We start from the raw sequence: 16,986 nt of genomic DNA, 5'->3' as shown, positions 1-16,986 counted from the left end.
TGAAAGGGCAGTACTTCTGGAGATATATATGTTAGGCGCCATGGCTATAGCTATACTTTGTTGTGACTTTATTGTAGGTGGTAAATTATGTCCATAACAGAAAACAAATTCCAGGTGCCCCTTTTGATTTTGGTGAGGTTTGTTTTAGGGAAAAGTAGGGATGGGATTTGCAAAGGGTTTTGGGGAGGAGAAATGAGTGTGGGTTTAAAGGCAGTGTTGAGAGAGGTTTATGTTTCCTTCCTCTCTTGTACTCATTTTGTGCAGAGCTGTTCATATTTAATCTGTGAGTCTTCCAGTCTTAAGTATAAATAAATTTAAGGGTGGACAAAAGAGTAAAAATGAGGTGCAGTTTAAAACTCCCTTTTATAAATCCCACCTGGGTGATCTAGTGTAAATTATTTAGCCTCTTAGTTTTGGTTGTTTCCTTTGAAAATAAAGCATTTGTCTGAATTGCCTCACTTCCAAAGTTCTAGAGCATCACGAGCAGAAATGTGCTATAGGCAAGCATTGGCTTCAGCTGTGGTCTTTGAAGCTGGAGTTTTCCAAGTGAGGGTTTTAGGGAAGTGAGAAACTGAGTTTGGGGGCAAGGCAATAAAGAAGGATGCCAGGCACTGTACCTGGATCTTTGAGTCACCCCAGTAAGCCTCAGTAATTCTCATCACACCCTTCTCTACCCTAGGTATTCTGAAGCTTTTTTCAGAGGTTAGCATACGGAGGTGGTCACTTAAGCTATCCAGGGCAAAACTAGGGAGAAACAAGTGATTTCGGGGCCAGGGTGTTTTTCCACTCTGCCTGAACACGGGTTGGTGTTGTATGGTTCCTGTCGGGCTTCAAGTGGTGATTTTACTCCAGTTTTAGGTAAAAGAGTCTGCCTTCAATGCAGGAGACCTGGGTTCGATCCCTGGGTCTGGAAGATCCCCTGGAGAAGGGAATGACAACCCACTTTAGTATTCTTGCCTGGAGAATTCACTGGAATGAGAAGCCTGGCGGGCTACAGTCCATGGAGTCACAAAGAGTCAGACAGGACTGAGTGACTAACACTTTTTCACTGACAGTAGCCTTTTTTGTGCTTTTCACAGACAATCTGTAAACAAGAGAAACTGAATAACACATTTAATTATGAAAAAAAGGGAATAAAAGCTGTGCAGGGTAGAGCTTGGGAAATGGGTGTTCCTCCCACACAAGCCCTTCCCTAGGGGCTGCTTCTCACTGGAGCAGTTTAAAAGTCCTCACTTTGTTGCATTAGTCATATCCAGACTCTCTTGCTGCCCTGACTGTAGCTCAACAGGCTCCTCTTCCATTGGATTTTTTGGGCAAGAATACTGGAGTGGGTTGCCATTTCCTTCTCCAGGGGATCTTTTCCAACCCGGAGATCCAACCTGCATCTCCTGCATTGGTGGGTGGGTTCTTTACCACTGAGCCATCTGCGAAGCAACACTTTCTTTAGCCTGATTAGAATCTCAGCCTCTTTCCTTCCAAAAACTGAGCCTGCGAATACCAACTCCAGAATCATGCAACTTAGTTTCATGTTGTGTATTTTCCAATAAATTATCCTCCTCTGGGAAACCAAAACATTTTAGGAATGACAAAGTATGGGAAGCCCTTGTTAACGAAAAGATTGTAAAGGTAAAAAAAAAAAAAAAGTATAGTTCTGGTTCCTGGGCCAATTCTCAAAGGCTGGTCTTACTAACAAGATATATGAACTATAATATGATGTTGTATGCTCTGAGCATAACTTCATAATATGTGCAGTTTAACTGCTGCAGCAGCAGAAATTGGGGGCTTGCTTAAGTTTTTAAAAACTTAACCTGCCAGATAATAGAATAAATCTTTAAATGTAAACCCCCATCTTATTTTTGGCTGCTCAGAGGGGCATGCAGGATCTTAGTTCCCTGACCAGGGATTAAACCCTCACCCCATGCAGTGGAAGCATTGGGAGTCTTAACCACTGAACTGCCAGGAAAGTCCCTCAAATCTTTCAACTTCAAATCGTTGGAGTTAGGGTTTGCCAATGTAGTGCTGCAGCTCTTTACCTAGTTTTTAATAAGTGACTTTCCATAGCTGTTATGTTCCATGGCACCTCACTCCAGTACTCTTGCCTGGAAAATCCCAGGGACGGAGGAGCCTGGTGGGCTGCAGTCCATGGGGTCTCGAAGAATCAGACGTGACTGAGCGACTTCCCTTTCACTTTTCACTTTAATGCATTGGAGAAGGAAATGGCAACCCACTCCAGTGTTCTTGCCTGGAGAATCCCAGGGATGGGGGAGCCTGGTGGGCTGCCGTCTGTGTGGTTTCACAGAGTTGGACATGACTGAAGTGACTTAGCAACAACAAGAAGCAACAAATGTAGTGGTATATTGAGACTATTTGGGAGGCTAAAGAAATACTCACACCCCCCCCACACCCTGGCTGTCCCCAATAAAGTCAGTCTTGGGAAGTAGGCCAAGGCATTGCATAGAATTAAAGCCACCACGATGTTTCAGCCAAAGTTGAGAAAAACCACTGTACCAGAGGCTATTCCTGATTATTTTTTAGAGGTATGGGGACAAGAGAGAGGGAGGAGAGGAAGGTGTTAGTGCTTCCAGGAGCAGCAGCTGGTGGCAAGGGATTTTCTGCTGTGAATCAAAGCTGGAAAGGCCTTAAAGTGTTGATTCACCGGCAGCAGTAGTAATGCTAAACTTTAGGGAAATTGCCACCAACAGCTTAATAGGCCAAAAAAGAGAATTCCTGAAGCTGGGTCAATTAATTTCATGAGTCCTCACTAGGGAAATGGCTCATTAGAAAGCAACATCAGGGCGTCATTTCCTGGCCCTCCAGCGGTTAGGACTCAGTGCTTTCATTGCCAGGGCCTGGGTTCGATCCCTGGTGGAAGTAAAATCCCACAAGCAGTGAGGCTTAGCCAAAGTAATTAACACAGAACTTACAAAAAAAAGATATGAGCCATGGAGGAGTTCGCTTGCTTAGGAGCCTTGCCCATGGAGAATTGTGGATGATTGCGGTGGAACCTTCATTATGGGCGTTAGCTGCGATACAGTCTTCCAGGCCATGAAGGGTTTCTGCAATGACCCTGTAGAAATTCGGCGCTGATTGAGAGGCAGTGTCAATGCTGTTAAAGAACAAAGCCCCTCAGACTGGAGGTAGCTTCGAGGTGTGTGGGCAGGAGTGGGGAGGCTGTTTTCCACCATCCACGGGTCTGGTGTGGCTGCGGGGCAAGGAAGATTTCTGGTACTCTATTACCAGTGAAGCACTGACAGGTCTGTGCTAGCTGCCCACAGTGGCTCATTGGTGATGGTGGGCTCAGCAATGCTTGGGGGGGGGGTGGGCATTCTGTTGGCCCTCATCCAGCGTGTTGGCGTCCTCCACACTCACTACACTATCCAGCACTTCCTCAGTGCACTCCCCTTATTGGAGAACCCCAACAAGCTGCCCCCAAAGGAGGGTACCAAGGCCCGAGGCTACCCCAGCTATCAGCAATATCACTAAGAAAGTGCCTCCGTGGGCGGTCCTCCTTGGTTCCCTCTGGAATGATCTATGTGGAAGCAAGAGCTGGCTCCCAGTTGGCCCATGGGACCCGCCAGAGAGGGCCCTTAACTGGTTCCCTTATCCCAGGTTGGGGGTGGGGGACCCCAGCTGCCCTGATGGATTGGTCCCTTCTCTCTCAGGGCACCCCAGCCCTAGCTCATATGTAACACACTCTCACCCCAGTCCCTTCGCATGGGGCTCTGATGAGTATTTAAAGCCCATTTTGAAATGCCTGTGTGTGGTACTCCTTGAGCCATCCATAGGTGGAGCCACTTCCTAGGACAAGGGGCAGAGGCCTCTCCGGGGACATATGAGCTGAAGGATTTGGAGTCGCACAGAGAGGTCTCTAATAATGGTTTGTGGGATGAAAAAAAAAAAAAAAAATGAAGAAGAGGGAAATGGGGAGTAACTGTTCACAAGTACAGAGTTTCAGTTGTGCAAGAGGGAAAAGTGGACGCAGCCACCCCCTGCCCTACAACGGTGCACCCCTTGTAGAATAAGGTTGGGGAAACACAGGATACCAGCCCCAGATAGCTGAGGAATTACTTAAGCCCAGACTTTTGCATCTTCCCATACACAGAAAAAGAGTAAATCCATTGACTTGAGATGTCTGATTTTCTTTAATTAACTTTTAATTTTTTAAAGCTGACTACACAGTCTTTGTTGCAAAAACCCTATATAGCCTGGCTTCTCCATTTCCTCTTCGGAGCTGAGAGGCTGCAACCCGGGCTAAAGTCTTCAGTTTTGTGCGTGTGTGTGTGTGTGTGTGTGTGTGTTTTAACATTTAATTGGAAGATAATTGTTTTACAATGTTGTGTTGATTTCTGCCGTACAACGTGAGCCGTAAGTATACATATATCCCCCTCTTCTTGAACCTCTCTCCCACCCCCATACTCTCATCCCACCCCTCCAGGTCCTCACGGAGCACCAGGTTGAGCTCCCTGGGTTACAGGGCAACTTCCCACTAGCTGTCTATTTCACACAAGACAGCATAAGTATTTCAAGGTCCTCGGTTTTGCCTGCAGAATAAAACAGAATTCTCCACTTTCAGGTTGTGCTGCCCCACCCACCCAGCCGCCCCCCTCCCCCGCAGTAGACAAAATTATACCTTAATAAAGCTGTTTATTAAAAAAGCACAAGAAATAATGTGCCTGACAGGTCTGTGGGCTGGAAGGGGGGGGGGCGGTGCGAATTCAGATTTCGCTGGCTAGACACAGCGGGATGACAGTCCCTTGGAACGACCCCAATGCCTTGGTGGGACACGTGAGAACTAAAGACAAGACTTCGGGTTACACAAGCTGGGACTAGACCTCCAGAGAGGCCATCCAGGAAGTGTGCGCCCACCGGGCAGCGCTGGGGACTTTCTCCGGCCGGGCCAGTCAGGTCACCTGTCCTTTGAATTTAAAAATTCACAAAACGTCTCCGAATCTTTACCCAGAAGAATGTGAAACATTCTCTCGTGCCTCTCTTTCACATTGCTTTAGTCTTGTATGGACGAGTGTTGAGGGACATTCTGCGGGTCGAGACAGGCATCTCAGAAGACAGCTATGCCCGTCAGGCCCCGAAGCCGCGCCGCCGTAAATAAATAGCCCTGGCACCGCCCCTGCAGTTCTCTTTGTTCGGCGAACACGCACAGAGTGAAAATGGTTCTTCGGCGGTTCCCCAGTTGTCTGCTGCGGAACCTTCGCCAAACCAGGGGGAGGCTACAGCCTGCGCCGTCTTTGCACAGCTACCGGCGTGCAGGTACCTTGGGAACCCGTTGAGTGGGGGAACCGCAGTCTCGGGCTGAGCGGGATGAATTATTAATACAGACTAGAGTTTCTGATGTTTCTGTGACGCCACTGCTTGGAACTGACCCAGCCCAGGGCATGGGGGACTCGTCTGGAGTCGCCCAGGTCTCTGCTGACTAATTGCTTTCTTTCCAGGCTCCTGATTCTCGAAGGAGGGTCCGGGGCACCACGAGGGTGAGTGGATTGTGCGAGCTGGAGTGGCTGGCGGTTTCACTGGGGGAGGATGGGGGTGATGATGACTCCAGGTGATTCTGAGTGTCTCGCTGACGCCATCACCGCAGCGCGCTGACCACCTCCACCCCCGCCTCCCCGACCCGGGCTGGGATCTTTGGTATTTCGGCGCGGGGAGAAGTTCAAGAACTGTTCTTGATCTCGTATTTGTGTGTCTCATTTCTCCATTAGGAGTTAAAACGTCCTCCGGTGTGTGATTCTTAAAAGAAGGGTAAGTGTTAGCTATGCTGCCGTCTCTTCACAGGTTATCTTTTTTAACTCTTCAAACTTTTTTTCTCAGCCTTGCTAAACCTGCTTCGTCCACCCCTTTTCCTAGTATGTTACCCTACATACGGTGCTTTCTTGATGGAGGTATTTTCTGCAGTTCTAAATTTGTTTTCTCCTTTTCCCTCCTGAACTTTCCATCGCTAAACTCTTAATTTGATAAATCCTTAAGTTGGGGCTATCATCTCTGAATGTTCTAGATTCTAATGCTTTCCTTGATCCAGATCTCCCTAAATTGGGAATGATGATTTCTCAGACTAGAGTCTCTGATACTGGTTTTGATGTCAAAATTGATTTCTGACTCATTTAGGGAACTGGATACTTGGATATTTGAGAAGGGCTGGTGGGAAGGCTGTAACTCTGCTTGTTTTTCTCATTGGTTGTCCTCCTTTCATCTTTTTTCTAGCCTGAGAGCTTTGGAAGCCCAGCCAGGGCAGTACTCCTTCACAGAGATTCCAGGCTAGCCTGTTGACTGAAGGCCTAAGGTTTAGAATTCTCTTGGAGAAGCACTTTTGGGGTGGCTGGGATGTCCAGGTGATGGTTCCTGCCACTTCAGCAACAGGCTGGGACAAGAAGTGGAGAGCAACATGCCTTCTACCTGGGTACTGTGGTAAGTCTCTTCCTTGTTTTTCTCCCAGCTCCAGAGTGGTGATGATGAACTGGTTGGACTTCTCTGAGGATCTTTGAAACCACCTGATCCACTCGTGCTTCTTTCCTTCTTGTGTGGCAGTTTTCTTTAAAAAATAAAATTGGTATATAGTTACATTAGTTTCAGATACATGCTGTAATAATTGGATATCTATACATACTAGAAAGCGATTACTGCCGCAAGTCCTTTTTGGCTAATCACCGTTCTCTGTTAGTTACCAGTCCCTGTATCTATAACAGATTGATGCTCTAAGGCCAGCTACTTGCATGTTTTTAATATGTATTTCTTTTATTTTATGAAGTTTTAGGATTTTGCTGATGTAGAGGATGTCCTACCTGGTGTTGGTCAGATCCTTGGAACTTCACATGTTTCCTGCATGAACCTGTGTGAGCAGCTGTCAAACTCCGGTGGAGAGGGGATGGGCTGATTAGAAGTTTGGGTACCAAAATCAATTAGGTGATCTTTATTAGAAAGATTGCAATAAAATGTTTTAAAGCAAATAAAAATAGGTGGGTCTGAGCAAAAACAAGAGGGTACAGAAAGGTTTAGGGATGTGAAAGTGAATGAGCATCAGTTGACATCTAGCTGTATGTACCTCTTTCCAGCTACATTACAAAAAACTAAAATTAGGTTTGTCACATATTGACACCAATGTTGAGGATTTCTAGATGGAGTACCATAATATTTTTAATATTTGAGGTTTTAATTATACTATTAACACAATTATTGAGTTTTCTTTTTGATAAATTGGTGAAAACATAGGTTGTCTGGGTATATTCTTAGAAGAAGAATAATCCTGGTGGTTGTCAGGAGCTGGGAATGAGGAAGTGAAGAAGTATGTAATGGGTATTGTTTCACTTTTACAAGGTGAAAGAGCTCATGGGGATGGATGGTGGTGATAATTGCTCAGTGTTATGAACATAGTTATTACCACTGAACTGTATGCCTAGAAGTGGTAAAGATTTGGGGCGGGATAAATTGGAAGATTGGAATTGATACATACACACCACTAAGTATAAAATAGATAACTAATAAAGACCTGTATAGCACAGGAAATTCAGTGCTCCGTAATAGTCTATAAGAGAAGAGGATCCCAAAGTGTATGTATAACTGATTCAGTTTACTGTATACTTGAAACTAACACATTGTAAATCAACTATACCCCAATAAATTTTTTTAATGGTAAAAACATGCTAATTTTATGTGTATTTCACCACAGTTTAAAAAATTGGAGAAAAAGTACCCTTTGCTCCTTTCTGTCACTGTCAGAAAGGTGATTCCCCACTAGCATGTATAGAGTATGCTGTGCTAAAGCTGTATTGTACATGTGTTTGGTAGGGGGCATTTGACTTTCTTTCAAGCTATAAACCTTGGGCTTCCCTGGTGGCTCAGATGGTAAATCCTCTGTCTGCAATGCAGGAGACCCGGGTTCGATCCCTGGGTTGGGAAGATCTGGAGAAGGAAATGGCAGCCCACTCCAGTATTCTTGCCTGGAAAATCCCATTGATCACGGAGCCTGATAGGCTACCGTCCATGGGGTCGCAAAGAGTCAGACATGACTGAGCGACTTCACTTTCTTTCACTTTCAAGCTATAAACCAGTCTGATTCCCTGTACCCATTTGAAGTTGTGTTCCAAAATACTTCTCCAAAAGTAGAATTTCAGAGTTAAAGGATCTGGGCTTTTAAAAGTAATAGTGTATGTTCCATAATGTTGTCCCACTTTATTTTTTAATGTTAGTTTACTTAGTTGGCTGTGCCAGGTCTTAGTTGAAGCATCCAGGGTCTTTAGTTGTGGCATGTGGGATCTAGTTCCCTGACCACAGGGATTGAACCTGTGTCCCCAGCGTTAAGCGTGTGGAGTCTTAGCCACTGGACCACTAGGGGAGCCTCGTCCCAGTTTATACTCCAAATGACAGTCTCCTTCAGACTACCTATTTGTCTATGTCTACCATCACTGTTCTAGCTGGAGTGTACCAATTTCTGTATCTAATAAGTCATTTTTTAAAAATTGCACATCTTTTGCATTTATTTTTCTGTGGAACATTTACAGCTTGGTCACCACTCAGCAAAGATTTTTTTCCAACTTCTATTTAAGTCAATTTTGCCATTTTTTTTTCCTCCTTGAAATTGCCTTGTTAGGTACTCCTACAGGGCAAGGTCACTTGCTCCCATCGTTATTCTCTGACCTTGGGTTCTTTAATCTTCAGTCCAGTCTACCCAAGCCCATGTCCATTGAGTCAGTGATGCCATCCAACCATCTCATCCTCTGTCATCCCCTTCTCCTGCCCTCAACCTTTCCCAGCACCAGGGTCTTTTCAAATGAGTCAGTTCTTCCCATCAGGTGACCAAAGTATTGGAGTTTCAGCTTCAACATCAGTCCATCCAATGAACACCCAGGACTGATCTTTAGGATGGACTGGTTGGATCTCCTTGCAGTCCAAGGGACTCTCAGGAGTCTTCTCCAACACCACAGTTCAAAAGCATCAATTCTTTGGTGCTCAGCTTTCTTCACAGTCCAACTTTCACATCCATACATGACCACTGGAAAAACCATAGCCTTGACTAGACGAACCTTTGTTGGCAAAATAATGTCTCTGCTTTTTAATATGCTGTCTAGGTTGGTTATAACTTTCTTTTCAAGGAGTAAGTGTCTTTCAATTTCATGAAGTCAGCCACTGTTTCCCCATCTATTTGCCATGAAGTGATGGGACCCGATGCCATGATCTTAGTTTTCTGAATGTTGAGTTTTAAACCAACTTTTTCATTCTCCTCTTTCACTTTTATCAAGAGGCTTTTTAGTTCCTCTTCACTTTCTGCCATAAGGGTGGTGTCATCGGCATATCTGAGGTTATTGATATTTCTCCTGGCAATCTTGATTCCAGCTTGTGCTTCCTCCAGCCCAGCGTTTCTCATGATGTACTCTGCATATAAGTTAAATAAACAGGGTGACAATATACAGCCTTGATGTATTCCTTTTCCTATTTGGAACCAGTCTGTTGTTCCATGTTCAGTTCTCACTGTTGCTTCCTGACCTGCATACAGGTTTCTTAAAAGGCAGGTCAGGTGGTCTATTTGCTTAAGGTCACAGACAGGTATTGTGGTAGGAGATAGATGGGCACCTGGGCTGGACAGCTGGTGTTTGTCAAGTGGAGTAAAATTGAAGCTTTGTTCTCACCCAGACACTCCAAGGACAAAGCTAGTGGCAGAAGCTGAGCTGAGTTCTGCTAAAATAAAGACCGTTCGCAGGAAGTTTCCCTGGGGGTCAAAAAAGGAGGGGGATGCTGCCCCATGATAAGCTCGGATATCCCTCCACAGGCGTCTGCGGTGGACTCCACCTTGGCAAAAAGTTGCACACATCTTGGGGAGGGTCTTAGGGACTGGTCTGGTGTGAAAAAAGATAATTGGACAAGTGTAAACAGAGACCCAGATCTGTCCTATATGTGTATTTAATTTTTACTGCACTCCTCAGACCGGATACTCATCTGTCTTTCTGCCTTAAAAGTGAAAATGTTCCTGAGTTGTGTCTGACTTTTCGACTCCATAGACTAGCCCGCTAGGTTCCTCTCCATGGAATTCTCTAGGCAAGAATACTGGAGTGAGTAGCCATTCCCTTCTCCAGGGGATCTTCCCAACCCAGGGATTGAATCTCTCCCATTATGGGCAGATTCTTTCCAGTCTCCAGGGAAACCCTGCTTTCTGCTTCACTTCAATCTTAAATAAACTGTTTTTCTCTGTGTGCTCTCTCACGTGTGCTGTGTACCTACTAAAAATGAGGTGTGTTCTTTTCAACCCAGTGTTTCCACTTCTGGTAACACACCCTAAACACAGTCATACAGATTAATGTACATGAATCCTTGATGTTACTGATTGTAATGGGGGAGAAAAAAGAGGCTCAAGTGTTCTCCAGTAGGAAAATGGTATATTTACAATATACCATGTGTTACATGCAGAGGTAATATGCCTAACATACCAGTGTGGATTAATCTCACAATATGAAGGAAAAAAGCAAATCACAGAAAAATAGTATGTAATGTGAAAACATCACTAAATAACACATTGTCTAAAGGTCCTACTGTGTACCACAGGAACTATATTCAATATTCTGTGATAAGTCTAATGAGAAAGAATATGAAAAGGAATGTGTGTGTGTGTGTATATATATATATATATATACACTACATATGTATGTATAACTGAATTATTTCACTGTATAGCAGAAATTAACATTGTAAATAAATTTAAAATATATGCATTGTTTGGAGTTAAGTATCACAGTAAAACAGAGAAGGCAATGGCACCCCACTCCAGTACTCTTGCCTGGAAAATCCCATGGACAGAGGAGCCTTATAGGCTGCAGTCCATGGGGTCGCTAGGAGTCGGACACAACTGAGCGACTTCCCTTTCACTTTTCACTTTGATGCATTGGAGAAGGAAATGGCAACCCACTCCAGTGTTCTTGCCTGGAGAATCCCAGGGACGGGGGAGCCTGGTGGGCTGCCGTCTATGGGGTCGCACGGAGTCGGACACGACTGAAGTGACTTAGCATAGCATAGCATAGCATCACAGTAAAAAAATGCATAGGATTGTTAAATGCTAAATTCAAGGTGGGGTGAGTATGGAGAGATGTATTCAAGGAAGTATATGAAGGGTCTATGGGAGCTCGTTGTGCAATTCATATTTTTGTATGTCCGAACTACTTAATAACTTAAATGTGGTTTGGAACCTGTGAATCTCAGAGGGCTGAACACAGGCAAAAGCTTAAGTCAGCCCCAGGGATGCCTCCAGACAGGGAGCTCCCTTGGAAGACAACTGTTAGCAAGATGAGCCAAAATAAAAAACATCCTCAGGAGAACAAATCAGCAGGTGACTTTACAACCAAGAAACTCAGATGGGGAGCATGCTTGTAGACTGCTGCTGCTGCTAAGTCGCTTCAGTTGTGTCCGACTCTGTTCGACCCCATAGACGGCAACCCACCAGGCTCCCCCGCCCCTAGGATTCTCCAGGCAAGAACACTGGAGTGGGTTGCCATTTCCTTCTCCAATGCATGAAAGTGAAAGTGAAGTCACTCACTCGTGTCCTACTCTTTGCAACCCCATGGACTGCAGCCTACCAGGCTCCTCTGCCCATGGGATTTTCCAGGCAAGAGTACTGGAGTGGGGTGCCATTGCCTTCTCCAAAACCTAGCCAGGCCTAATTCCATGGCCCCAGCCCTTGTCCTCAGCAATGGTTCACACCCTGAAGTGTGGGTTCTCTCTAGATCCTAACAAATCCACCTCTTATTGCTTTGTCTCTCAATGAATTTTTGCAATGCGACATCGGAGCCTGAGTTTCATTAGTTTTGGCTGGGCTTGAGTCGCGGGAGAAAGCCGAAGGACAGGAGGAAAAAGCAGTGGGGAAAATGTGCCAAGGAATCCCCCTCATAGCCCGCCGGAAAATTTGCTAAATATCTGACCGGTGCTCACAGTTTCATTGGTCTGATCCTTGGCACAGAGAAGAGAAAGGACAGAAGAACCCCCACCGGCTTGTGTAACAGCTACTGGGGCTCCGCAGATAGCGCCTTTGGGACATGCTGAGGAGTAGCCTCTCCAGAGTCCCTCAGTTGTGCCCACTGCCGCCCGCCTGTTCGAGGGAGGTTCAAGGAAACAAGAAACGAGAGATTGTAAAGGTCCCTCCAGCCATAGGAGCAAGGACCTCTTACCTTAACTGGAGATCTTCTGGAATCTGAGACTAAAGTTGTTCAAAGAGATAAAGAGGCTAATTCAGTCCACTGGTAGAGAATTAGTAACCTGGAAGAATCATCCATAATGTGGAGTAGAGAAAACAGAAATGAGTAGCATGAAAAGGAATTGATAGGAAAGATGAAATGAGCCACTCCAGCATTTGGCATTGTTTGCTTAGAGCTGCTCTCACCTTGCTGGTTTGTTTTAATGCTCCAGTGAGAACAATTGCAGACACAGTGGCTAGTTCTGTCCAGTGGCATCTGTGGGCATGTGGCTTTCAGCAGCTCAGGGCCATCTGTTTCTTTCTTTCTTTTTTAATTTATTTAGTTAATTTATTTGGCTGCACCGGGTCTTAGTCACCGCATGTGGGATCTAGTTCCCTGACTAGGGAACTAGTCTTAGCCACTAGATCACCAGGGAAGTCCCTGTTACTTTGTTTATTGTACTTTGACCATTAACCTCATAGTTTCCCAAAACAGTCTTCTGATTGTGTTATTTCCCAAAGAATAGGGACAAAGAGATTATCCTAAGGGTTAAAGTACCTGCTGACTCTTAAAAGTGTTAAATTTTATTGGCCCCTGTCAGATGACTCTCAGGTGAGAATAGGTCATATTTCAAGACTGTTTATTGCCTGTCATTAAACCATTAACTTCTAAATATAGTGAGGATAGAGATGTCAGCCAGTTATCAAACAGTTATGTGCTGATAAATAACCACAGAGGGAGCTGTCTTTAAAAGGCCATGCAACAATGTCGGGTACCACCCGGGATCTGGAGTCTCCCATTTCCCAGCAGCATGCAGGGAGAGGCTGAGCTCCACACTGGGTTGATTGCTTCTATAGTTGCTTTTTCTTTTTTTTTTAATGTTTGGCTGCATTATGTCTTAGTTGAGACATGTGGGATCTTCACTGTGGCACTCGGGCTTAGGTGCCCCGTAGCATGTGAGATCTTAGTTCCTGACCAGACCAGGGATCGAACCTACAACCTCTGCATTGCAAGGCGGACTCTTAACTACTGGACCACCAGGGAAGTCCTGATTTCTTCTAAAGGAAGCTGAGCAACTGTTATAACCTCCTTTTAAAAGAGGCTGATTGCTTCTTACATTTCTTTTATTAGGAAACTTTTAAAACAGTAGGAAGAATATAAATACCCATATACCCACCACCTAATCCAGTACTGCAACATTTTCCCACATATGAAAATATGGCAAATGGAAAAAAATATATATATATTAAATTATGTATGTGTGTATACATATACACACACATATAAAATATATATATTTAGCAGGTGCATTTCAATGTGAATTATAGAGATCAAGGCATTTTATGCTTAATATTTCAGCATGCATACCCAAAATCTAAGGACATTTGCCTACAATATGATTATGCCTGAGAAAATTAATAATTCCTAATATTACTTAATGGGCTTCTCAGATGGCTCAGTGGTAAAGAATCCACCTGTCAATGCATGAGACCCAGGTTTGATCCCTGGGTCGGGAAGATCCTCTGGAGAAGGAAATGGCAACCCACTCTAGTATTCTTGCCTGGGCAATCTTATGGACAGAGGAGCCTGTCGGGCTACAGTACATGGGGTCTCAAAAGGGTCAGACATGACTTAGCAACTAAACAACAATATTACTTAATACTTAATAAATATTCAAATTTTTCAACTGTTCCCCAAAATTCTTTTATGGTAATTGTTCTTTCAAGGGCCAGTATTCTTGAATCAAGGATCAAGCACTTTATTTTACTGTTAGATCTTGTTAGTCTCTTTATTCTAGAACAGTCCCCTTCTTTCTGTGACAATGATCCTTTGAAGAGACTTGGGCAGTTGTTTTGTAGGATACTCCACATGTTGGTTTCATCAAACTGTACTCTCATGGTGTTTTTAACTTGTTCCTCAAGGTTCTGCTTTTTCTTTAACCTAGCAATTACTCTTAAAGGCCTAATTAGATTCCTTTTTTTTTTTTTTTTTGGCTGCATTGAGCAGCTCTGTGGGATCTTATTAATAGTACCCCAACCAGGGATTGAACCACTGGACCACCAGGGAATTCCCTTAAAGGCCTAATTAGATTCTGATTACATGGTTTGGGCAAGAATACTTCATGAATTACACCAGGTATTAGTTTCCTACGGTGCTATAACAAATTACTACAAACTTGATGGTTTAAAAAAAAAAGATATGTCGTCCTTCACAATTCTGGGAGCCAGAAGTTCAAAACAAAAAAATCAAGGTGTCCACAAGGCCTGGCCCACTCCAGAGACATGAGGGAAAAATCTGTTCCTCCAGCTTCTGGTGGCTGCTGGCATAACTTGACTTGTGGCCACTGTGGAGTCTCATCCCAAGGTCACAAGCGTGAGGTCTTGCACCAAGGCCAATGAAGTAGAGCCCAGAACCAAGGTCACCTCTGAAACTGACTGAGCCCCTTTGTAACTGTTGTCAAAAGCTTGCTGATCATCATCATCAAGCTTCCTGACCCCAGTTAAGCAAAAATGCCCACCCTGGTAGTCACTCTACAAGGCCCTAACCCATTACCTAATGCCACTCTTCCAGCAGAAATTTTGTCTGGAGACTATAAAAATTGGCTACTAACTCATGAAACGGGTTGGCTCTCCCTTGAGCTGGCCCACTGTTTTAACAGCATCCCATTGACTCTCCCTGGTCTGTTAGGAGATCGGCCTACTGTGCTCTCAGCACTCTCATTATCTCTGCTCTTTGTTCATAATAAACCCACTCCCTTCTGAAATGCTCTGTGTCTGGAAATTCTTTTCCAACTCGCACTTGGACCGCTGTGACAGCCACATCACTCCAGTCTCTGCCTCTGTGTCACACTGCTTCCTGCTCTATACTTGTGTGTACTGAGTCTTCTTCGGCCTCCCTCTTAGAGTGATAAGTGTGATTGCATTTAGAGCTCTCCCAGACAACCCAGGAAGATCTCCCCATTGCAAGACCCTTGATTTAATCACATCTGCAAAGACCCTCTTTATCCCAGTGTAAGATAACCACACGTTCCAGGGATTAAGGCATGAATATCTTTTGTTGTTGTTTAGTCAATTCAGTCGTGTCAGACTCTTTGTTACCCCATGGACTGCAGCACACCAGGCTTCCCTGTCCTTCAGGGATATCTTTCAGGCAATCATTTTTTTCAGTCTACCAAAAAGTTCTATGTACTTCACAGGGCTTTGTGTCAGGGGGATCATAATGTCTACTTGTTCCATTATTCTTGACCTTAGTTTGATCACCCTATTAAAGTAGCAACCCCTAGGATCTCTTCCTTGTATAAGTACTTTTTGCCCTTTTGAGTGGCAAGATGGTTTATTTCTTTGGCAGTGTTACCAAACCATGTTTGTCTGCCTGATGCAAAGCAAGCCAAATGCTAGGTTTGCAGCAGAGGGCTTATTCATAAAGCAGCCAACCAAGGGATGAGAGGACAAGCCTCAAATTTAATTCCCAAAAGACAAGGGGCTTGGGATATTCATGGGATAAAGCTGAGGTGTGGTGAAAGGTAATTGGAGATAAGAGGTGCTGTGATCAACATTCTGCACGGGAACAACTAAGCTACAGGCCTCTTATTGGGACCTGTGTTTAGAAAATGACTGCAAGCTCTGAGAATGAAGCTTTTGTCCCTCTGATGTCAAAATGTCATCCAGCAGACACTCGTGCACGTCCAGATGGAGAGTCTTAACTGGCTCTAGCTCAAACCAGACACAGCCGGCTCCAAGTCTCAAAAAACAACTTGGGCAAACATTGTTTGGGCTATGTGGCATTTGGAGGACAGGCAAGTTTCTGTAAAAACAAAGTGAGCTTGGTCAGTGAAGGCAGGTTACTATTATTACTTATTAATGGCTAACTACTGACTACCCTTGGTTTCAGCACCATGTGAATGAATATCCAACCTCCATCACAGTTAACCTAATGATTTTGGCATCCACTGATGATCTTTGCCTGTGTAGGGAAGGGGAAAGTTTTCCTTGACCTTCTTAGGGTCCCAGGCTCCTTCTGAAAAATCAACCTGACAAAGACAGATTGACAGGAGAAAAGTATACATATTTAAGTTTTACATAACACAAGCCTTCATAAAAAAAATGAAATCCCAAAGACATGGCAAAACATACTTGCTTATATGTTAGGTTGAATGAAAGAGGCAATTGTGGGAAAGTGTCTAAACTACGTGGGGAGGCTAAAGGAAGATAAGGATTATTTTAACAAGTTCTGTTTTTGTTGCAGAATCTTCCTTCCCTAACTGGGAACTTAACCCAGGTCATGGCAGTGAAAGCACTGAGTCTTCACCACTGGGCCTCTCGGAAATTCCCAAGTTTTGTTTGTACAGAATTCTCTTGGTCTCAGCTTTTTGTTCTCCTGGTTCAGGGAATTCAGTTCAGTTCAGTCACTCAGTTGTGTCTGACTCTGTGACCCCATGGACTGCAGTTTGCCAGGCTTCCCTGTCCATCACCAGCTCCCACAGCTTGCTCAAACTCATGTCCATCGAGTTGGTGATGCCATTCAACCATCTCATCCTCTATCATCCCCTTTTCTTCCTGCCTTCAATCTTTCCCAGCATCAGGGTCTTTTCCAGTGAGTCAGTTCTTTGCATCATGTGGCCAAAGTATTGGAGCTTTAGCTTCAGTATCAATCCTTCCAATGAATATTCAGGACTGATTTCCTTTAGGATTGACTGGTTGGATCTCCTTGCAGTCCAAGGGACTCTCAAGAGTCTTCTCCAACACCGCAGTTCAAAAGCATCAATTCTTCGGCACTCAGCTTTCTTTATAGCCCAACTCTCACATCCACACACGACTACTGGAAA

The 16,986-nt window shown here is 44.4% G+C and overlaps 1 long non-coding RNA gene, 2 other non-coding genes and 1 pseudogene across 3 annotated transcripts; all 4 read left to right on the top strand.

Moving 5' to 3' along the window:
- The first annotated feature begins 40 nt into the window (after positions 1–40).
- LOC147347057 (mitochondrial import inner membrane translocase subunit Tim17-B pseudogene) lies at positions 41–3,618 on the top strand (annotated as a pseudogene).
- Positions 3,619–5,133: 1,515 nt separating this feature from the next.
- Positions 5,134–7,645, top strand: LOC147347054 (uncharacterized). The gene is made up of 5 exons (XR_015152106.1): positions 5,134–5,265; positions 5,448–5,486; positions 5,715–5,754; positions 6,214–6,417; positions 6,758–7,645. It is a non-coding gene; the product is annotated as an uncharacterized LOC147347054 (long non-coding RNA).
- On the top strand, positions 5,541–5,603 carry LOC147347056 (small nucleolar RNA SNORD48). The gene has a single exon (XR_015153291.1). It is a non-coding gene; the product is annotated as a small nucleolar RNA SNORD48 (small nucleolar RNA).
- On the top strand, positions 6,045–6,111 carry LOC147347055 (small nucleolar RNA SNORD52). Its single transcript, XR_015153290.1, has one exon. It is a non-coding gene; the product is annotated as a small nucleolar RNA SNORD52 (small nucleolar RNA).
- Positions 7,646–16,986: the final 9,341 nt, after the last annotated feature.

Source organism: Bos grunniens, chromosome 23 (genome assembly GCF_055505025.1).
Source record: "Bos grunniens cultivar Pamir isolate PY7600 chromosome 23, Bosgru_T2T1.0, whole genome shotgun sequence".
In the NCBI taxonomy this organism is placed as follows: Eukaryota; Metazoa; Chordata; class Mammalia; order Artiodactyla; family Bovidae; genus Bos; species Bos grunniens.
This window is presented reverse-complemented; position numbering and strand designations above follow the sequence as displayed.